This window comes from Aedes albopictus, chromosome 3, assembly GCF_035046485.1.
Source record: "Aedes albopictus strain Foshan chromosome 3, AalbF5, whole genome shotgun sequence".
In the NCBI taxonomy this organism is placed as follows: Eukaryota; Metazoa; Arthropoda; class Insecta; order Diptera; family Culicidae; genus Aedes; species Aedes albopictus.
Genome location: NC_085138.1, coordinates 357,177,048 through 357,200,695, shown reverse-complemented (window position 1 = coordinate 357,200,695; position 23,648 = coordinate 357,177,048). Strand labels below are relative to the sequence as shown.

The 23,648-nt window shown below is 38.1% G+C and overlaps 1 protein-coding gene across 2 annotated transcripts in view; it reads right to left on the bottom strand.

Moving 5' to 3' along the window:
• The window catches only part of LOC115268227 (titin-like), a 79,667-nt gene extending 76,215 nt beyond the window's left edge, over window positions 1–3,452 (bottom strand). For both annotated transcript variants that reach the window (XM_029852249.2, XM_062859845.1), the window contains exon 1: window positions 2,529–3,452. The gene's annotated coding sequence lies outside the window, so the exon portion shown is untranslated. The remainder of the gene's footprint in view (window positions 1–2,528) is intronic.
• Between the last annotated feature and the right edge of the window lie 20,196 nt (window positions 3,453–23,648).

Here is a 23,648-nt window from a genome sequence, read left to right as displayed (position 1 = left end):
TTTATGAACATAACTGTACATCGCCTTTTGAACCATGTACAGGGGATAGATAAAATGATCGGGAAAGGCAAAATTTTCACTTTTCAAAAAATGTCCAATTAACTGTAACTTTTCTAAAAGTGCATAAAATATTCTCAAATTTTCACTGTAAGTTGATCAACTAGTTGTATATCAGTGGACAAAATTTGGAAACGATCGTGCTATTCTGCACGAAGTTATAAGCATATTAGAAAAAGGTAGAATTATCCGATAGCCAATTTTGAGGTGTTATATTTCCGGATTCAATGATCCGAATGCAATGAAATTTTGTCCATTTATGACTTATATAATAAGGTCTGAAAAACGTTTGACTCAACTTGAAATTATTAACAAGAGAAAAAGTTAAAGCGATTTAAATAAATTTATGATTTTTTTAGTATATTGGTTAATTTTTAAAATGCATCCCATTACTTTTTCAATGAATTGCCGCCTATGTTATTACGTTCTTTCAAAACAATTCAAGACAATCAGAGGGAATTTGAATGAACTATAATTAGCATCTTGAATTTTAAAACGATGATGAAATTTAAGAAAATTTGTTGGAAAAATAATTCAATCGTTATAATTTTCTTCCGTGTTAAGAATGTTAAGTTAATCAAATAATTATACGTTTTTTTAGAATCTTTAAAACTTCGTACAGAATAGTTCGATCTTTTCCAAATTTTTTCCACTGATACACAAATAGTTGATCAACTTACAGTGCAAATTTGTTAATCTTTGATGCACTTTTCGAAAAGTTACAGCAATTTGAATTTCTAAATGTTCCTGAAACATCTGAACAATATCAAAATTTGATATTTCATGATCAAACGAATAGCTCGCTGCTATTGGTTAGATCTTACAAAATCTAAATAGCTTTACGACATTTCCCCGAATTCCATTACCCCGAATGACCCATTTCCCCGAATGGCCCAATATTCGAATTATTTATCCACAAGCCTACCTCGAGACCCGCCATGGGTAGTTATCGGTACACCAAGTGTTTCACCACATTTTTAACAAAAAAATTCCTTCTTTGAGCATAATGTTGTTTTTTCTGACCCTACTACCAAATAACTTTCATTCAAGGACATTCTAACTACTATGTGGTCATCACATATGTATCCTTCTTTCAAACATAGGCTATTCTTTCTAGTCATCTATTTAAGCTATTTGTTGGCGTCGCAACTGTTATTATTTATATCAGAGATTTTTCCTTCTTTTAATCATAGGCTGTTCTTTCAAGTTATACTGTTATATGGAAGAGTGACATGATCACATTAGTTTATTTCTTTCGTCGATATGATCCGAAACCAATTGTTTAGTAGAGATTTTTTCCTTCTTTTGGTTATTGCCTGTTCTTTTAATCATACTGGTTAGAGTTCTGTTCAAAGGGTCCTAGGAGCTTCACCGCAAAAAATAGGCAGAATAAAGTATGATCGACCAAGCAAGTTCGTTCCGGCATGAACGTCAGGATTTTCCTTCGTATTGGAAAATACGAAATTTATAATTCAGAAAAAATATTCGGGGAAATGGGTCATTCGGGGTAATGGAATTCGGGGAAATGGGTCATTCGGGGTAATGGAATTCGGGTTAGTGTCATTCGGGGTAATGGAATTCGGGGAAATGTCATAGAGTCCAATCAAACCAATCTCACTTTTTGATCTCCATATCAAAATATGATATTATTTAGCTCTTTTCCTCTACCCGGATTGTCTATCCCCTGTATGTACAAACCCTTTGTGGTGGTAATTGACCTTCTAGAACTTCTAGACAGTATCTCGCACTACTTACAAGTGTTACGCTGGGTGGAATAAAAAATACATTGCAGTTGTTTACTTACGACACCTGGTCACTGATAATCATCGTCGATCTTCCAATCGGTCTGGACGGTCAAGTTCGACAAAAAAAATATTGCGGATCTTCATAAACATTGTAATTCTGAACGAGAAGTGGCTTTGTGCTGCTATGCTTGTTAACTACATCTTATGCAGTCATGTATTTCATCACTTTTCTATTTTATCGAGCAGTGTATGTCAACTAATCAATACTTTATTAGAATAAGTCTTATCTGAAGTTTCTACTTTAGGTCGGAAATTTTCTAATTTTCATTCACTATTCTGAGTATAAACTCAGAAGCACATTATATAGAGCAAAAAAAAAATATCAGAATAAATTTAGGATGGGTATAGCTATCAATAGTAATAGTTAATATCTCTGAATAAACCTTTGTAAAGATTTCAAACGAAATCAGGTTGCAGTGATTAAAATATTAATGTAGTTAAATATGCTGTCCATTTGAACAATTCAAACTACTACCCAATGCTTTCCATTTTATTTGACATCACTGATTTGCACTTTTTATCACTTGAAATTGTTATTTTCCAAAAAACGTTGCATTAAAATCTTTTCTTTAAATCATCCTTTCCTTGGTTCACCTTCTGTATTGCAAACCCACTACACAATTATCGTTGAATTAGACATTCAACAATCCCATTAAAATATCTTACCCTTTTGGAGATGTTCATCAACTTTTCCACGATTCACGTTTTCTTCAACTGGCTAGTTCAGCACTTCATAACACCTCACCGCAACAAAATCGTTTCTCCGGCAGATTCAAACCGCAGACAATCCACCTTCTAATCTGCGTGTACAAAACGACACTGACTTGTCAGGCACTTGTTTCCCAAATCTCACTTTGCGACCTTTCCAACGAAGAAAATGGTAATCATATTCCCTTTCACACCAAATGAACTTTGTCTGCATTCGACGTCCGAATGGTCGTACCCAACCAACATTACCCACTTGGGGTCCGTCCGTCCGACCGTCTTCTCGGCCACCACTGACAATGTTTAGAAATTCACACGCGCGCGCACCACGCACCACCCGTTCCGACCGAAGAGGAAAAACTTTTCGCCTCCGAACCGTCCGCGATCTCGAATCGATATGAGATTGCCAGGGTCTGATGCTGCACCGTGGACCTCTCGCACAGATACCCGGCCCAGGCCGGGTGACGACACTCTCACTCTTTTTCTTGGGTACTGCCTCCGATGATGTTTTTCTTCACTCACTTCTCACCGAGGGCGGACGGGCAGCCCAAGCCAGGGGTCCGAAAATCTAGACACTTTTCACACATGCGCGCGCTCGCGCGCCAAACCTCTCCGATGCGATGCGATGGGTGGAATTTTCAAAGATCGTGCCTCATTAGCGCAGATTGCGCGCCAATCAATCGTGACGTGATCCCGTCTAGACTTTTGCACGCGGCAGGAGAAATTGATCTTTTCCCCGACGACGAGTGACAACAACCACACGAACTGGCGACCACGACGAACCCTATGACGACGTGCACGCGTTTGATACCAAAGGCTACGGCCAAATGGTCTTCAGACCCCCAGATCCGGTGCTCTATATTAAACTTTTCACCCCTCTTTGGGTCCGCCATGGTCGTACTTGGTGCACAGAGCACGGTCCAGCACAGCATCCGAGTCGTGTTGGTTCATAAATTTCTTTCCGCGAGTTTTTCTCGTTGATCAAGTGGGAGTGTACCGAGCGGAATTCCTGGTAAATTTGAAATACACATCCATGAAGTATGTCGTCTTGGGGAGTTTAGAGAGTTTTCTAGGGAATTACAGATGATATCAGAGGGGTTCGGATGGGCGTTTCAGAGGATTCTAGGAGCGTTTTAGGGTTGTTTCAGGAGATTTCAAGAGGTTTCATGGGAATTTCTTTGGAGTGCCAGATGGGGTTTCGAAGAATTAAAGTGTGCCTTCAACAGGAATTTTCAGGGTGTTTTTTAGGCGTTTTAATGATCTTCAAGGAGTTTTAAGAACGATTGATGGCGTTCAAGGAGCTTCCTGCCCTCGATAAATTCCAGGAAAATCATCTTGTAGCTCCCAGGTGTAGCGAGACAACATCACATTGCACCGTGCACTGCTGCCAAAGATAAACGACTTTGTCACACCGAATGACCGACCGGCTCGATCAGTAGCAGCGCAGCGTCAAGTGACCAAACAAGTTTCACGCCTCCGTTTCTTGCAAAGGTGTAACTTGTTGCAGCAGCCATGCAGACGGACCACAGACCGGTGTGGTGCGATGGTGGGTCCATGTTTTGGTTCAAAGCTTGATACACTCACCGAGAGTGAGAGTATTTTCCGGTGTTCGTGGTCTCACTCTCAATGAACTCCTTGGTTGGTCGGTTGATTGTAAGTCTGAGAGGCGTACGTTGGGGCCACACTGGTTCAACCAACCGAGATGTAACCGGATGGCTTTTTCGTAGGTAGGTAGCAAGTGTACCTGAATTTCCCTAAATGGAGTTTACGGTAGTTGATCTGTGAATTGGAAGGTGTGCTCGACATTGTTGGGAGTAATTAACTGCGATCCAAATAGAGTGTTGGTTGGAGGAATTTTTCTATCATCTAACCAACCACTTCCGAGACGTTCACCATAGTCGAAGATTTTTTATCGAGGAAAGTTGGATTGGAAAACTACTGGGAAGAAATGAACATTTCGGTGAAGAGTGAATAACTAACCTAGTTTAGTAATGTTAGCATTAGCATTAAGCAAGTCGCATAAATTCGTAGGTGATATAGTCCTAGACTGCTGTTATGAGGGTTGCCTTCTTCCCGTCCGAACCAAAGCACTAATCTCTGACAAGAATGACGCAATCCTCCACAGGTCGAGAACTGTCTTGGTCACGTCCTTAAAAGTGACGAATCAGAGCGTAGTTTTTTATATCGACTGCTGTGGCGATCACCAGGTGTTTGTTTTGTCGATGACACAATACCAAAATAAGCTATTTTAAATCAGAATAACCGAACAATACCTTGTCTTAGTATAATATCTGATTTTGGTATGTTTCAGGACAGGATGAGAGAAGGAGGTTCCAGGGGAGATGTCAGGGTCGTTAAAGGCGCAAAGGGGACTTTAGACGTTTTTAGTTTGATTCAGAGAATTTTAAGGACTTTTAAGAGGGCTCAAGGCGAAACTGGAAGCATTTTCTCACGTTTTGGTTTTTGATTTTTTTATTAAATAACGAAGCAATATTTTCAAAATCGGTTTTCGTGCACTTGTAGAGTATAGATCAAGGTATCTTCTGTTTTTTTTTTGTGGTGGAAAATGTTTTTCGTTTTTGCAGAAACCATTTTTGAACAAAATTTCACAAAAAAATGGTTTCTGCAAAAATGGAAAACATGTTCCACCTTAAAAAAAAATTAGAAGATACCTCGATCCATACTCTACATGTGCACGTCAACTGATTTTGAAAATATTGCTTCATTATTTAATAAAAAAAATCAAAAACCAAAAAAAATGAGAAAATGCTTCCAGTTTCGCCTTAAGGGGAGAATTTTGATGACTATTAAGAGACGACCTGAAACACTTATAGCCACCGCTGAAGACCCCAGAAATGCACCAGAAAACTCCATGAATCACTCCGTAATGCTCTGAATTCCCTTGAAACCTATTACCCTGAAACGCCATAAAATATCCTAAGAACCTCTTAAAATCCCCGGAGACCTGCTGATACGGTCATAAAACCCCCTCAAACTCCCTGAAACGGTTTGAAACTTCCCTGAAACACCCAGTAATTTCATGAAACTGTCAAGGACGACCTGAAAATCCCCTGAAACACCCTATTACAGCCGTTAAGCCTCCTGAAACAGTCATAATCCCTCTGAAACTTCCTGAGACTCACTAAAACACCCCTGAAACTCCATGATAGAGACTTGAAACCTCCTAAAACGCCTCTGAAATCTCTCTGAAACCTCTCTGAAATCCCATGACACCCCCTTGAAAACTCTTTAAACCCCTCCCGAACAGGAGAAAATAGCTGAAGAATAACTAAGTCAGGTATAGAAAACCGAATACCTACAACCTGAATGAGGTATTAAGTAGCCCTGCATAAGAGGTAATATACCTAAAATAATAAATGGTGTGTATTTTTTGCATAACGCTTGAATAATGACATGAGGTATGACAATACCTAAATAATAATCGGCGGTTTTTCCATACAAATGACGATTTTTCCATAATTGAATAATACCTCAAGCAGTCCTCAACACCAAACCAATAACTCGTTGAGGAATTGTATCAATACTTACAAAATACCAAAATAAGTTTTTTTTCTATACCTTGATAACCGACCAATACCTAGTCTTGGTATGATACCTGACTTTGGTATGCTCCAGTTATGTGGCAGTTGTTCATTCCTGCTCGGGCTGTATTAGCCATATAACCGTCTAAAAACTCCAAAAACATCACCGGATTTCTCCAGGGACTTTTTAAAGAAACTACCAAAAACTTCTCCAGGGATTTATTAAAGAAACTACCAAACTTTATTTTTTATAAACTTTTTCAGCGAATTATTCAGAATTTCAACAGCACCATATCACAGCAATAAAACTTCCCATAAAACTGTATCAGTAATCCACCGTAGAGAAAATACTCTCCCTGCTAATACCGATCTCTACAAAATACTACCTGTGCTCTCCTTATCACCACCCCGCTGAGCAACAGTAGAACACTCACCGATATCATCATAAATCTATTCCCGATAATGAGATCATCCTTCAGTTGCTAGTTGATCATCAAGCAGGCATTCTTCTTCTTCTTGGCGTAACGTCCTCACTGGGACAAAGCCTGCTTCTCAGCTTAGTGTTCTATGAGCACTTCCACAGTTATTAACTGAGAGCTTCCTCTGCCAATGACCATTTTGCATGTGTATATCGTGTGGCAGGCACGAAGATACTCTATGCCCAAGGAAGTCAAGGAAATTTCCTTTACGAAAAGATCCTGGACCGACCGGGAATCGAACCAGTCACCCTCAGCATGGTCATGCTGAATACCCGTGCGTTTACCGCCTCGGCTATGTGGGCCCTGCAGGCATAGTGCACCCGTATTTTTATTAGCCTGACTAGCTAGGATATCTTAAATCGAAAGTTTTAACAAGCTACATCATTTTGATGTCCAAGAAGCCTGCCGAACACGAACAGCGCACGGAAACCAAGTGCATTCCAACAAGCACTGAGGTGAGTTAGAATGTCATGACATTAAATCAGTGTGTTTCATAAGTAGTGTTTGGTGCTAAGTGTGAAGTGCGGCTCGATAATCCAAAGGTTATTAGTTCGATACTTAGGTGACAAGATTTTTTTATTTCGAATATTTTAAGTCGCATAAGGTGCTATATTACGTCGCCATTGTACATACCGTACATCGCATAAGATATCGCTTCAAGTCATAAAGCGTCATTATTTTCCCGTCAATGCACGTATAGCGCCTCCACTTTTGTACGCATAAGGCACTTTTACTGCATCTTATGCGATGTAACTTTACCGTATAAAAGTACGTATAACATCGATCGATCGATCGATCAATTCTGACTATACATGTCAATGGTTGCTCCTCCGTGATTGATCTGAACTGGTACCAATTGCACTGAGATCCAACTGAATAAGGGGCTGGGACATTCCACTTATTCTCAAAGTGCAATTTTAGCAGCTCATGCATATTCGATCAATAACGGCGCCGGCCAAATCCTTATAGTCAGCTGGGAAGGGAAAGGAATGTTAGAGTGTACTGGTTGTTGCTACTAGAGATCGAGAGCACTCTGCGTCCCCACAACCCGCACGGACTGGGGTATTTGTTAGACGGAAAGGATGGCAGATCTAGGAGTCACCGTTGGGCCGGTGATGCGATCCATGGATAGGGGTTATTTATAGTGTTCGTGATAGATTGTGTGGTGAATAAGGTGAATAAGGTCAAGCGGCACAGCACGCTTTGGTTGCATAACTTATAGGCGTTATATATACGCTGTGCTGTGAGTGGAAGTCGGAAGGGAGGGAAACGACTTTTTTCAATTCGTTTCTGGTTCTAGCGATGGCTATGAACATATGAATATACATGAGTTGTATATGTAGAGAAGAGAGAGCGAGAGAAAGTGGATAGAAAGATACAAAGTAGGATGAAAAGGACGGGCCAGGGATTGAACCCATGACCTTCTGCATACGAATCAGAAGCGGTAGCCACTAGACCACCAAGCCCGTACGTATAACATGAACATAAACTTCATTATACGTGCAAATTGGTTGTCTGGGAGCTCGCAGCGCACCACGTCTTCTTGTACCGGTCGGATGACTCTCGAGAACCATTCTAGTCGGGTTGCTATCTGACATCATGATGACGTAACCCGTCCACCGTAGCCGCCCGATTTTCGCGGTGTGGACAATGGTTGGTTCTCTCAGCAGCTGATTCAGCTCGTGGTTCATTCGCCTTCTCCAAAACCCGTCTTCCATCTGTTCTCCGCCGTAGATCGTACGCAACACCTTCCGTTCCTAAGCTCAAAGAGCGCGTTGATCCTCTGTACGTACGGTCCATGTTTCGTGCCCATAGAGAACTCGTAGAGTTCTGCGGAGTCCAAAGTAAGCACGATTTGCTGCCACAATGCGCCTCTGAATTTCTCTACTGGTGTCGTTGTCGGCCGTCACCAGTGAGCACAAGTACACGAATTCTTCAACCGCCTCGATTTCATCACCGTCGATATAAATTCAGGGTGGCGGACGCGGTGATTCCTTCCTGGAGCCCTTTGCCATCATGTATTTTGTCTTCGACACATTAATGACTAATCCGATTCGCCTGGCCTCACTCTTTAGTCGGATGTACGTTTCCGTCATCGTCTCAAATTTACGAGCTATAATATCAACATTATCAGCGAATCCAAGCAGCTGAATGGACTTCGTGAAAATCGTCCCACTCGTGTTTATCCCCGCTCTCCTTGTTACACCTTCTAATGCAATGTTTAACAGCAAGCACGAAAGACCATCACCTTGCCGTAACCCTCTGCGAGATTCGAAGGGACTCGAAAATGTCCATGATACTCGAACTACGCACATCACTCGATCCATTGTCGCCTTGATTAATCGTATCAGTTTATCCGGGAATCCGTATTCGTGCATAATATGCCAAAGCTGTTCTATCTGGGCTGCAAAACGGTGAAATCGGTGAGTCGATAAGGAGAGCGTCCAACATAGCTCTGGTCCTCACAAGTTCGTACCTCATGCTTCCACGAGTCAAGCGATGACAAAGACCGCCAGCTAAGAGTTGTGTGCTTAGCTGGTAGTGCAGCCTGGGCACTGTTGTCCTTCTGACTTCAGCTAGATTGAGGAGGTGGGAGACACGAGCGTCTGTTCACCAAGGAGGTGCGGCTCAAACAGCGTCTGTTCTGGCATCGAGCAGCTGAGTAAGAAATGCTGCACCACGCCCAGCTAGATCCAATGTGGTAGCCCCATCAGCGTGGTCGCCCCAATGTTGGTTGGGACGTTCAACAGAACTGGCACGATGGCCCTCCGGCGAGACAGGAGTGTTGGTGTAGGCTCAATAAGCCACCCATAAAAATCCCCATTGCGAATAACATAGGAGAAAATACGACTCGATACAATCGGCAAAGACCCACGCGACGAAATAAAGACTACGATTGGAAACTTGGAACATGGAATTGCACTAGGTTTCGCAGGATGTGACAGGATAATTTACGACGAAGTACATCTATTGTAGTGAACTGGAAGTATTTAGAACATTGCAACCAAAAGCTAGAAGTAAAAAATAAACCATATAAACACAGCAGATTGCCTTCATTCACAAAATTAATCATGACGTACACAATTCAAATCGTTTCCGCCTCAAGGTATCATTACTCCAGATCCTATCGTAATAAGCCATCAAAAGTCCCTAGAGGTGTGCAGCGTGCTTTGCGTGTCATTGTATAATTGACCTAATATTTGCAGATTACGATAATTGCAGGTCTGTGCCATGGTAGACATATCCGACACGATCCTACCGATTGGTTGTAGCTAGCGCAACCAGCAGCCACTATGACATAATCTCGCACGACCCAATCAATCAAAACGCAGCGTCACAAACACACAGCCTAGAGATAGAGAGAGCCTCGCATATCGCTGCGTGCTGACAGATTAACCGACGACGAACCTGTTCCTGTACTTGGATCTGGTCCAGACCTGTGGAGCTCCGACGGCAGTAAAATCGTTTATCTTGGCAGTCGGCATCCGAATAAGATCGCCTTTTAACATCGCATCATTACATCTACAGATGAACTTCTATATATTTTCATCGGTGCATGTAACGCTTCGTTACATTACGTACATATTCAACAAATTATGATATACTTCATCAATGATATCCAAATATGTTAAGAAAACTATCGATTTTATGACAACTAATCGATGTATATATGAATGTCTATACTTGGCAATTTGTACTAATTTAAAAGTACGTCATACCGAAGCTTACCTGTAGCAAGGCCGCCACCGCGGCTTTGTGAGCAGATATTACATAAAGAGCACTTCCTAATTCGATCTCGACCAAAACAACAACTCCGACCAGGAGTTATAACACCACACGCAATAAAACATAACTTTTAGACCCCCTCTAGCCAATATTGGGGAGGGCATTTAAACTATGACGGACGGGTGCCAAGCAAGAGTCGCCCAATAGAAAGTAGCTCACTACTCGCTCATGCTGCTATGGGTAATTTCCCTTTATCGGGGGTGCAATTTTGGACCCTCTGGTGGGAGGGAGGTTACCTTATGGTTCAAAGTTTGCTGGGCGACACCATGGTCCCTTACCAGTAGTGTATCCGACGCTGCCGCCGCCACCATGGATCATCAATCAGCGGTCACTTATTAAACAATCGATGATTACATAAGGGCAGCTCGTTTTCGAGGCGAAACCGGTTTCAGATTATTTCGGGTGAAGGGAGAGTAAAAGTTTTTTTTGGGACCCGCTGTGCTCCATTTCACCTTCGTCAAGGCTCTTTGGGCAGGTCGTTGGCAGACGAAGGTGATGCCCAGCTTTTTTTTTGTATCACGGTACATGTCGCTCGTTAGCTTTTTTGCCCCCCAACAATCCCGACCATTTCAGCGAAAGCATAATATCTAGCAAACGAGCTTGATCTCCCTCATCATATAGCAGCGACCACCGAAGGTCTTTAATTATGCAAATTTTAGTTTGGTTCCCTGGAGTAGGTCATAAAATATCCGCGGTTCCAAAACAGCTCGAACCACATTTATTATTGTTGACGTCTCTGTTGATGTTGTTGTTGTCGTCGTCGTCGTCGTTGTGTTCCGTAATTGCCATCGTTGATTAAGGTGTGGGACAAAACAGCATCCATCCAAATAGATCCATCCATTGCCGTCCATCTAGCTCTACCCAGCTGTGGACAAGTGACAATGAGGAAGTGGAAGAAAGTTTTTTAAGAGCAGGTAAAGGGTTCAGTAAAATACCGGTCACACTCCTTCAGTCCATATTTTAGCCTCGGTGGTGCTCAGCTTCACGGATTGTTGTAGATCCACGCCGATGATGTTGACTAGCGGTAGTAAAGTTGTTTTACCTTACTCTGATTTACTTGATGGTTGCGTAGATATATTTAGATACACTCCTATCTCGCTTTGGATTGACTATCATGGCAAAAATATTGCACAATCAGCTCAATGTAGTAGTGTTAGTCAACTTGGTGTGAACTTTGTTAACATTGAGACAGGTCAGGAATTACCATCCAAACGGTGTAGGACTGGAAAGGATGAAATTAAAGGTTTTCTTTGGATCATAATACAATTGATATTCTGCAGGCATAGAAAAATTTCAGGATTTCAATCAAAATTTGATCTTGAGTGTCGTACGTGCGGATAAACCAAACGGCAGGGATTTGTTTCTGGAGAAAGAAAAGCTGGGGTTAGTTTTCAAAACTTTCAGGAATTAGTATGTACCGTCTACCTCCGTTAGTTTGACCGCATCTAATCTGAACACTTTAATTTGACCCCCTCTAATCTGCACATCGTTTCAACTTAAAAATGGTTCAAACGTCATACTGCTCATGGAACGGGGTGAAACGGAACGCAGAAGCAAAACAAAACAGCAAAAAGAGTTACCATCAGTGTGTTTTTCGATGTCCACAGGGTTACTAGAAGTTCAAATTAAAAATGAACCCCGTTAGTTTGCATGAGGTGTCGTTCAAACCAACGGGGGTAGACGGTAGTCCGTTGATATAGTCCTAGTTTTACCCTTTACCAGACGGTAGATTGCAGATCTACTTAAGCAGATCTGGGAGATCGTTCGCTCGTAACTGCCGTCTTTGGTCCACACGGCCACAACTTAGCCCAAGTAGCAATCTTGATTCTATTTGGTTTTATTTATTTTTATGATAGTTTTATTAGAACATTATATATTCTAGTTGATCTTATCGGAGTTTCAGCTGAGTACAACTGTTCTTCATCAATATGTGGTTTTAAAAACACCTTCAAGAATCCCAAGTTCAGTTCATAAAACCAAAAACTCAACAAGAACTGTTGAACTTATTTTCAGTTTTATAGGGCTCTCGTAGTTATCTTCAATTAATTATTCTTGAGCAAGAGCAACTGTTCTCGCATAAGAACAGTTTAGCAAATGAAAAATATAAAAAAAATCTCAATCATCCAATTTTGACTCTCATCGTTTTATTATCACTGCCAATTAGGAACACCTATCCAGAAACCCAACTGCGACGCGGTGCAGTATCAAATTCCTCCGGTTGCAGCATCCGAAAAGGTTGGTTTGGTCATCCAGGAACGTGAATTCCCGTGCAATCTGGGATCAATTTATCGGCCTGCCGAGCATGATAAACATTGTGAAAAACACTACTTACCTGTTGAAAATGCTGACTGGAGGAATGAGGCGCTGCACCGCGTCAAGGCTGGTTCTCAAGAGAGGTGTTCCTGGTTAGCAAAGGTAGCGTACCGATAATTAAATTGGTCGGACGAGGCCCACATAGATCGCCGCGGTTCGATAAATTATTGTTTGTTTACAATTTGGCATCCAAGATTTATGACGTTCTCGGCGGAGTTTGCATAAACCTGCATCAAGAACGTTATAAACCTGAGTACTCTTGATCAACACTTTTTATCCTTGCTTAAGTTGATATAAATTTAAGACGTTCTTGATAGAGGCCAATTAAGCTGCATTGAGAATGTTATAAATCCTAGTACACTTGACTAATGCTTTTAACTCTTGTTTGAGTTGAAAGCAATTTAAGACGTTCTTATGATGGTGCTGATTAAAACCATCGATAATGGACCGACCACCGACCTGGATTTCAATGGAAGCTATGTTGAGAAAACTCAAGAACAATGTTCTCATGACCAGGAATAATAATTTTAAATATTTTATCATCGAATTATTTTCGAAGCGCGTTGCAATTTTTGGAAGTATCTTGCAACATATATACGATGAATTTGGCTTGACAGTGACAACCTTGTTAGACCACGGAAATATTCCCAATTTGTGTTATAAATTAATTCCGATTACAATAACGTATCATTTTCATAGTATTTTTTCGATTTTATTTCACTTATCTTCCAACATAAAAGCTGTAGCAGCAGCAAAAACTGACAAATTTATTATCGTTTTATCGTGCACTTGAAGAGTTCTATAATGAGATATCAATTCGCCTACAGGACATCTTGGGAAGTACAACAAGTTTTAAGAGAATCTTATAATCAACTCTCCAAGAGCATCTTAGGATGGGCCTCTTTAGTCTTATGGCGGGTTTATGGCTGAGTTGACGTCGTTTCGCAGAGCAATTTAGTTTATGCATGGTTTTAAAGAACAGGTGTACAAGAATACTTCAAAAGCATAATAAAATTAATTTTCTTACTTGGGAGATGTTCCTGTCAGACCCATGGTGGACTTCGGTCATCTGTGACAGCTTCCAGTTTAGGTTGCGCATCCTTGAGTACAATCATATTGTGAATAGCTGTATTGTTTCTCTGCATTGTTTGCCTTTGTTTGATTGTAAAAGATGGACAGGCACTCTGGTGCCAGATGATAATTGCACGGGTATTCAGCGGTAACTGCACGGATAGCAAGACCATGCTAAAGCTGACGGATTCGATTTCCGGTTGGTATAGGTATTATTGGTTTAGGAAACTTGTTTAATTTCTTTGGCATAAAGTATTTTCGCGCCAGCCATTCGATATACACATAGTTAATGGTCTTTGACAGAGAAATAACTATTATGCCCATCCATATAGAATAGTAAGCTGACGAGCAGGTTTTGTGTCAGTTGGGACGTTACATAATTTCAAAAATAAAAATAAATTTGCCTAGAGAATCCGGTGGTAGAATCCCTCAAAAAATCGCTTTGGAAATCGTTAGGAATATTCCTGGGAAATTCTCTAAATTACAAACCTGAAGAATTTTTTGAAAAAAAAATAGAAAAAAATCGTGGAAGTATATCTCAAGCCATCCTTCGAGAAACACCTAGATAAAGCTTGAAAAGATTCTTGAAAAAATAATTCTTGAGAAATTTGTAATGAAATTCCTATGAAAAGGTTAAATTTGTGAATAAAGTCCTGACAAAAATTGGAACGAAATTTTACAATATGTATACTTGGAGAAAATCCTGGACGATTTTTGGTGCAGGAATAGTCGAGGAGATTCCTGAAGTAATCTGTGTATGAATTTCTGAAAAAAATATCTGGAGATTTTCCTGCTGGATTTATTACAAGAAATTATATATACAAGATGCACTGATTTGGAAGAGATTTCCTGCATGAAATTCTGGAGAACTTCTAGGGAAATTTCTTTAGAAAGTAATGTGGAAAATTTTCAATGGAATTCCTTGAGAAATTTCAGAGGGAATCCCTGAAGAAGTTCGTGAATGAATAGCGATACCATTTTGTGTAGGAATAGGGTCATGTGCCATTTGGGCAGGTGTACATATTTTGAGCACTTGCCGCTATTAACTAAGTCAATTATACACCAAATAATCTAGTTTTTGGCACACGGTAAGATACGTACAGTAACTAATTCTATACAAAAAATTCAATCAAATTGAATTTAGTTATAAAGCCACCTGCCCAAATGGTTGAAGACCCTACCTCAAAGATTTTTTTGAAGAAACAGCTAAAAAAACAACGCTGGATGAAAAAGACAATTAGGGTGCCTGTACCAGTTATCGCACCACCTAAGAAAAACTATTTCTACAAAAATAAGAAGAAGACCGACGAATGTAAACAGTAAGTCAAATGATTGATTAGTTTTCATACTTTACAGGAAAAATATAAAACCGGAGCCAAAACTACTTTTAGTATTTATTACGGCGTGTGCCAATGATAGGAACCCTATACCAGTTATGAACACATTTGTTAATTTGGGTTCCACTTCGCACTATTTACATGCATTCCTTATGGGATTTGCCATAACTGGTACACTATGGCGAGATAGGGTGCAAGGAAGCCGAAAAGTTAAGGAAAATGATTTATTTCTACCATAATTTGAGCAAATTGTGAAGTTTGAATGATTGCAATCATCTTTTGTGATCGGGGTCTATTGTTCACGAAATTTTTCTTGTTGATTTGTATCTTTAAAGGTTGAAAATCAACTATGGCGAATTTGAGGTACTATAGCTATAACTGGTACACTGAGCCTACATCGTCTTCGATCTTACGGCCACTACAGACTGAACAGTACAAACATTCGATAACGGACAACACATATAACACCCAGTGGCCCAGTGGAGAATTTTCCGTTTGACGAAAAGTTTTCCCCGCTGGAGCGGGAATCGAACCCACACTCCGAGCCTTAAGACACCTAAACGATCTCTGAAGCAATACCTTCTTGGTGGTTCCGGAGAGACGTAGGGTTTGGCGACCATAGGAATGGTTTAGTGGGTACGAGGATAGAGTAGTCCTGGCTTTTACTTTTGTTGTAGAAGACGGCCTCAGACCTACACTACCCTAACCTTCCTGTTAGGGTGTCTGTTGAGCAGATTATCCCCCTATGGTTTAGAAGGAAAAAAAAGGACACCTAAACGACTGACGCCGCTAACCGGTCGGCCACAAAGCCCACTGAAAGATTCCCTAGAGACATTTTTAGATGGATTTTGTAAAGGGATCCTTAGATTTTTTAAGTATTCTCTGGAGCAATTTTGGATGGAATTCATAAAAGAATTTCCACAGTAGTTTTTGGAACAACTTCTGAAAAAAAAAACGTTAGAAGATCATCTGAAAGATTTTTTGAAGAACCATTGGGGGAATTCTCAATATAAGTAGTGAATCGTGTTAAAAATGTTCATAATAGCCCAAAAAATAATTCAATTCGATACTGAAGTAACTGTTCAAGATACTGTATAAATCTTCGAAAAAATATATGCCAGGGTAAATTTTCAAAAAAATAATTATTTAGTCGGAACTTACGTTAAGAATATTGAAGACATGTTTTTAAAATTTTGCACACAAAAAAAAATTCGAAAATGTGCGATAATCTATGAAATTTTTTATTTATTTTGCGCAAATACATTCTTCTCCAGAATGAATGCTCATGATATAAATCTCCCTTTTTCCATACTCCTCCAAGTTTACGTTTTCGCAAATGTAAGATATTCAAAATTGAAAATTCGCATTTTTTGAATTGGGCATGTTTTTAAGTTCATTAACGAGATGGTTTTAGCAAAAAGAATAGTACCGTCGTGCGGGGTGTCATTGGGCCAAAGTGGGGTGACATTGGGCCACTATTCCGCACATTTAGAATACGACGGGAATACATATTGTATGCTAAACTACTAGAATACATAATTCTAAGATACTTGGCATCCACCATAAAATACTCTGACTTATATTGAATCGGTAGGATCGATGGACCAATGTTACCCTCTAGGCCCAAAGTCACCCCGAACGACGGTATTTCATATCCTTCGAAGATGTTTTAAGCAGAATTAGGGGTCGCAGTACCGACCACTTTTGGTGAGTACCGGTATTTCGGTACTGAGGCTCTCAGTACCGGTAGTACCGGTAAAAAACCGGTACTGGGAAATTTTTCACTGAAATGAAGAGTTATCTATTTTGAACAATAAAATCTGCCATTTACCATACATTTGTGAATTCCGGTTTTAAGGGATGACATAAAATCGAATCATGAAAGTATAAGTAGAACAAAAATAAAAATAGATAAAAATATAAAAGAAGTTGTAATATACTGTTTTTAGAGCTATTGTTTAGCTTCTGACCAGTTTCCAAGGCAGTACCTTAGTCAGTCTAAAAAAACAGGAATAACTTCACATATAGCAAAATACGATAAATGGCTACTATGTATACTGCCCCCACTCGCAAAACAGTCCCATATGAATAGGAAACCCAGCAAAGATGGGACTGTTATGCGAGTGGCGGTAGTATAGAAGAAGATCAAACTGATTTTTTCCTAAATCTTTCTTAAAAACTGAAGAAAAACAAGAAACCAAAATCTAACAAGTTCAATTCAAAGCTAGTAAATCCATTTCCAACATTTGACATTCAATAAACCAGTTATTGCTATGATTATCATGGATTTCCAGAATTGTTTAATATATGAAACGTTTGTTTGTCATAGCACTTGGATTTCCATGTTTTCGTATATTTCTATTGCATATAAGCTATACTGCCCCCACTCGCATAACAGTCCCATATTTGCTGGGTTTCCTATTCATATGGGACTGTTTTGCGAGTGGGGGCAGTATACCAATGACCGGATTTCAATATTTTGGGAGAGATTTCCCAGTACCGAAAGAACCGGTACCAAGGCTCAGTCAGTACCGGTATTTCGGTACCGAAAATTGATCGGTAATACCGGGATTTTCGGTACCGGTACTACCGGTACTACATCCCTAAGCAGAATGTAAAAGTTTGACATAAAATAGAGTCTTGTACCGACTTTTCGAACCCTCTAAGCAGAATACCCTCTATGAATGAGTGTAATCAGTTTCGTACCTTTTAATTCCGCCCTATGTTGCTTATCCTTTGACAGATACGCGTATTTCGACTACCACTTGTAATCTTCCTCAGGATAACTGACACTGAGGAAGATTACAAGTGGTAGTCGAAATACGCGTATCTGTCAAAGGATAAGCAACATAGGGCGGAATTAAAAGGTACGAAACTGATTACACTCATTCATAAAATAGAGTATTTTTAGGTTCGACCATTTTTAAACGTTGGGGATTCTTCCATCACTAATATGTTATTCTTAAGTTGGTGTTGAATGGTGTTTTATGTATACAAAACTTCTGACAAAAAATAATATTTTCCAGATTTTTACTGTACAAATTTTATTCGCTACAGTTTTTTGAAAAGCTGAATAATCATTTCAGATCCTTATATTGTGAGATATTTTCATTCAACACATTTTCCAATACTACTAAACATTTTTTTTCAAATTCAGTGGATCCTCGTAGCCGTGTGGTCACCAAGTGTTCAGGAATACCTGATGAAAACTTGAGAAACATTTCAGCAAGAATTTCCAATTCCTGGAATACCTGGAACAGTTTGTGAAGAAATGCCTGTAAGAATTTGTGGAGACTCACTGGAAGTATGTTTGAAAAGATGCTTGGAAGATTTTTTGAAGGAATTCCTGAAAAAAAAACTTAAGGAATCTCTGGAGGATATTCTAAAAAGTCCCCAGAAGGTTTTACGAAAAAAATCCCTGGTGGAATTTCTGAAGAAATCCATGTGAGGGTTTCAAAAGAAACCTTTGGATAAATTTTGGACGAAATAAATAGCGGATTTTCTAACGGAATACCTGGGGAAATTTATGAAAACAATCCAAATTTATGATTTTCTGGAGGAATTTATGGGAAAATTCATGGTTTTATAGAGGGATTCCAGCAAAAATTTATGGATAAATCTTTAGTAAACATTGAACAATTTTCAATCAATGGTAGTGTTACGGCGAAAAGGAGGTTCTGAGAGGGGTAGTGTGAAGCTCGAAGCCGAATTCTTCTGAGCAGATCGCAAACTCCAATCTGTGGGTGCGAGTACAGCTAAAAGCTGGAATGCAGTGCCCGATTATTTCAATAAGTGTTTACAATTACAATGGTTACTCACATAATTCGGTCAAAGCGATATCAGACCGATTTTCATTCGTTATTCATAACATAACTTTGGATCCATTTGTGATAATAGTTGTTAATGCTAGAATTACGTACTGGTAGATGACAAGCTAACTTACTGTGATAGTTTCTGTGATATATAGGTTAATTCAATTATATCTTTATAAGCACAATTCAACTGTTAGCTATAAGGAAAATTAGGTATTTAAGCAATTATATAAGTAATTCCACTATAAATTGGCTTCATTACAATTGTACGCCTTTGCACGTCACTACACAGATCTACTTTGACAGATCTCCCTCTGTCATTTCTCTTCTCAATGTTCATATCATTTAGTTGCAGTGCTGCTGCTAAAAACTGTTTCAGGTATCCTTTTGGATTGTTTTTCCAGGGTTTTTTTTCTTCTTAAATTTATCGAAGCCTTATTTCAAAAAAAAGGTTGCTTCAGAAATTCCTTTACGAATTTCATTAGGAGTTCCTCTAAGCATTTCTTCAGAAGTTACTCCAGAGATTCCACCACAAATTCCAATTAAATTTCATTAGTAACTCCTTTGGATTCCTTTAGGAAATCCTCCTCCACTGGTTTTGGAAATCTTTGACAGGTTGTGTCAGAAATATTTGTCCAATGATTCCTGAAAGCGATTCCAGAGACTATTTAATAAAATCTCCCAAAAATTTCTTTACAAATTCTACTAGAAGTTCCATATATATTATTTCAGAGATTCCTTTATACAATCTTTCATTGAATCGTTAAAAAAATCCTTCAACGTTTCCTTCAGAAGATTTTCCAAAGATTTCTTAAGAAAATCTTCAACTGATTCCTTTGAAAACTCCGCCTGGGATTCCTTCAGAACAGAGATGCCAGAGATACAGGTTTTACTGTATTATACAGATTTTTGACCTTCTATACAGACAAGATACAGAATACAGAAAAATTCAGATTTTTAAAATGTGATACAGATTTCTCCAGCAAGCATAGAATTTGAAGTTAAAACTTCAAAGAAATTATGGAAAATTGTAAATTTTTATTCATGTTTTAGAAAAAAAAAAATACTAGTAAAATTTAAAAATCATTATAAAGTTGTACATTTTTGTTAGTTTCTTTTGAAATCTAGGAATCTCGGTGTCTGCTATACCCTCAAATACGACGATACAGAAAGTCTATATTGATACAGATTTTTTATAAAAAATAATCTGGCATCTCTGCTTCAGAACTCAAACCACTAATTCCTTCGTAAACGAATCTTCCAAAGAATCGTTCATAAATTTCTCCAGCGGACTATTCATAAATTCTCCCAAGGATTCTTCAAGAAATTGACCCAGGGATTCCTTTAGAAATTTCTTCAGAAATTTTCATCAATTCAAGAAAGTCTTCAATGCATTTCTTAGAAAATTTCTCCAGGGATGCCCTAAAAAATCTTCCAGGAATTCCTTAAGAAGTTTGTCTAGAAATTCCTCCAGATTTTTTTTATCAGGCGCGAAAAGTATGATTTGGCTTTAACAGTCAACAAACGTGCATTGATTACTTTTAAATCTTTGCCCTGAAGAAGGTCCACTCCCCGGATCGAAACGCCAGCAAAGATTAGAAAATAATCAATGCAATTTTGATGATTGTTAAATCTGAATCACACTCTAAGCGCACCAATTCCCAGTCGAAACCAACCAATCAGAGATTGTTCCGAAAAATCTTCCAAAAATTCCCTTAGTTTCATCAGAATTTTTTTTTCAGAAATGCCTACGAAAATTCGTACAGCCATACCTTAGCGAAGTTAACCAAGGACTGCTGCAGGAATTTCTCGGGATATTTAATATTGAATTCCATTGGAGATTCCAGGAAGAATGTCTCCATAAATGTCTTCAAGGTTATCTCCACTGATGCTTGCTTGAGTTCTTTCAGTGGCTCAAGCAGAAATTCTTCTGAGAATTCCTGCAGAAATTCAGACAGAGATTCTCTTATCAATTCAGCTAGATATTTCTCTATGTAGTTTCTCCGAAACTTTGTCCAGGATTTCTACCAAGAACACATTTGGACACTTCTCTTTGTTTTTTTTTCAGGAATAAATTTAAAAATTCCTCCAAAAATAATACTCAAAATTTCGCAGGAGATTTTTGTAGGAATGTTAGAAGATTTTCATCAACTTGTTTCCTCAGATTTTCCTCTAGCAATTCCTTCAGCAGTACGTACGTCAGTAATCTAAAATATCTCCCGAGCATCCCACCAAGAGTTTCCCATCGAGTTTCTTTTAAGCACTTCTTCTAAAGATTCTTTTTTGATTTCTTTGAAAAAAAAATCCTTGGAAACCTTCAGAAATTCTTAACAGGATTTAACAAAAACTCATCCAGAGATTTGTACACGAATTCGACTGGACATTCCTTCAGGAATACATTTAGAGATTCCTTTAGTTATTCATTCAGAAATTTCTCCAGGAGTTCCTTTGGATACATCTTCAGAGCATGTTGCAGCATTCCGAGAATTTCTTCACGAATTTTAGCATTTTTATTTCTATCTTCTATCTTCTATCTTCTATCTTCTATCTTCTATCTTCTATCTTCTATCTTCTATCTTCTATCTTCTATCTTCTATCTTCTATCTTCTATCTTCTATCTTCTATCTTCTATCTTCTATCTTCTATCTTCTATCTTCTATCTTCTATCTTCTATCTTCTATCTTCTATCTTCTATCTTCTATCTTCTATCTTCTATCTTCTATCTTCTATCTTCTATCTTCTATCTTCTATCTTCTATCTTCTATCTTCTATCTTCTATCTTCTATCTTCTATCTTCTATCTTCTATCTTCTATCTTCTATCTTCTATCTTCTATCTTCTATCTTCTATCTTCTATCTTCTATCTTCTATCTTCTATCTTCTATCTTCTATCTTCTATCTTCTATCTTCTATCTTCTATCTTCTATCTTCTATCTTCTATCTTCTATCTTCTATCTTCTATCTTCTATCTTCTATCTTCTATCTTCTATCTTCTATCTTCTATCTTCTATCTTCTATCTTCTATCTTCTATCTTCTATCTTCTATCTTCTATCTTCTATCTTCTATCTTCTATCTTCTATCTTCTATCTTCTATCTTCTATCTTCTATCTTCTATCTTCTATCTTCTATCTTCTATCTTCTATCTTCTATCTTCTATCTTCTATCTTCTATCTTCTATCTTCTATCTTCTATCTTCTATCTTCTATCTTCTATCTTCTATCTTCTATCTTCTATCTTCTATCTTCTATCTTCTATCTTCTATCTTCTATCTTCTATCTTCTATCTTCTATCTTCTATCTTCTATCTTCTATCTTCTATCTTCTATCTTCTATCTTCTATCTTCTATCTTCTATCTTCTATCTTCTATCTTCTATCTTCTATCTTCTATCTTCTATCTTCTATCTTCTATCTTCTATCTTCTATCTTCTATCTTCTATCTTCTATCTTCTATCTTCTATCTTCTATCTTCTATCTTCTATCTTCTATCTTCTATCTTCTATCTTCTATCTTCTATCTTCTATCTTCTATCTTCTATCTTCTATCTTCTATCTTCTATCTTCTATCTTCTATCTTCTATCTTCTATCTTCTATCTTCTATCTTCTATCTTCTATCTTCTATCTTCTATCTTCTATCTTCTATCTTCTATCTTCTATCTTCTATCTTCTATCTTCTATCTTCTATCTTCTATCTTCTATCTTCTATCTTCTATCTTCTATCTTCTATCTTCTATCTTCTATCTTCTATCTTCTATCTTCTATCTTCTATCTTCTATCTTCTATCTTCTATCTTCTATCTTCTATCTTCTATCTTCTATCTTCTATCTTCTATCTTCTATCTTCTATCTTCTATCTTCTATCTTCTATCTTCTATCTTCTATCTTCTATCTTCTATCTTCTATCTTCTATCTTCTATCTTCTATCTTCTATCTTCTATCTTCTATCTTCTATCTTCTATCTTCTATCTTCTATCTTCTATCTTCTATCTTCTATCTTCTATCTTCTATCTTCTATCTTCTATCTTCTATCTTCTATCTTCTATCTTCTATCTTCTATCTTCTATCTTCTATCTTCTATCTTCTATCTTCTATCTTCTATCTTCTATCTTCTATCTTCTATCTTCTATCTTCTATCTTCTATCTTCTATCTTCTATCTTCTATCTTCTATCTTCTATCTTCTATCTTCTATCTTCTATCTTCTATCTTCTATCTTCTATCTTCTATCTTCTATCTTCTATCTTCTATCTTCTATCTTCTATCTTCTATCTTCTATCTTCTATCTTCTATCTTCTATCTTCTATCTTCTATCTTCTATCTTCTATCTTCTATCTTCTATCTTCTATCTTCTATCTTCTATCTTCTATCTTCTATCTTCTATCTTCTATCTTCTATCTTCTATCTTCTATCTTCTATCTTCTATCTTCTATCTTCTATCTTCTATCTTCTATCTTCTATCTTCTATCTTCTATCTTCTATCTTCTATCTTCTATCTTCTATCTTCTATCTTCTATCTTCTATCTTCTATCTTCTATCTTCTATCTTCTATCTTCTATCTTCTATCTTCTATCTTCTATCTTCTATCTTCTATCTTCTATCTTCTATCTTCTATCTTCTATCTTCTATCTTCTATCTTCTATCTTCTATCTTCTATCTTCTATCTTCTATCTTCTATCTTCTATCTTCTATCTTCTATCTTCTATCTTCTATCTTCTATCTTCTATCTTCTATCTTCTATCTTCTATCT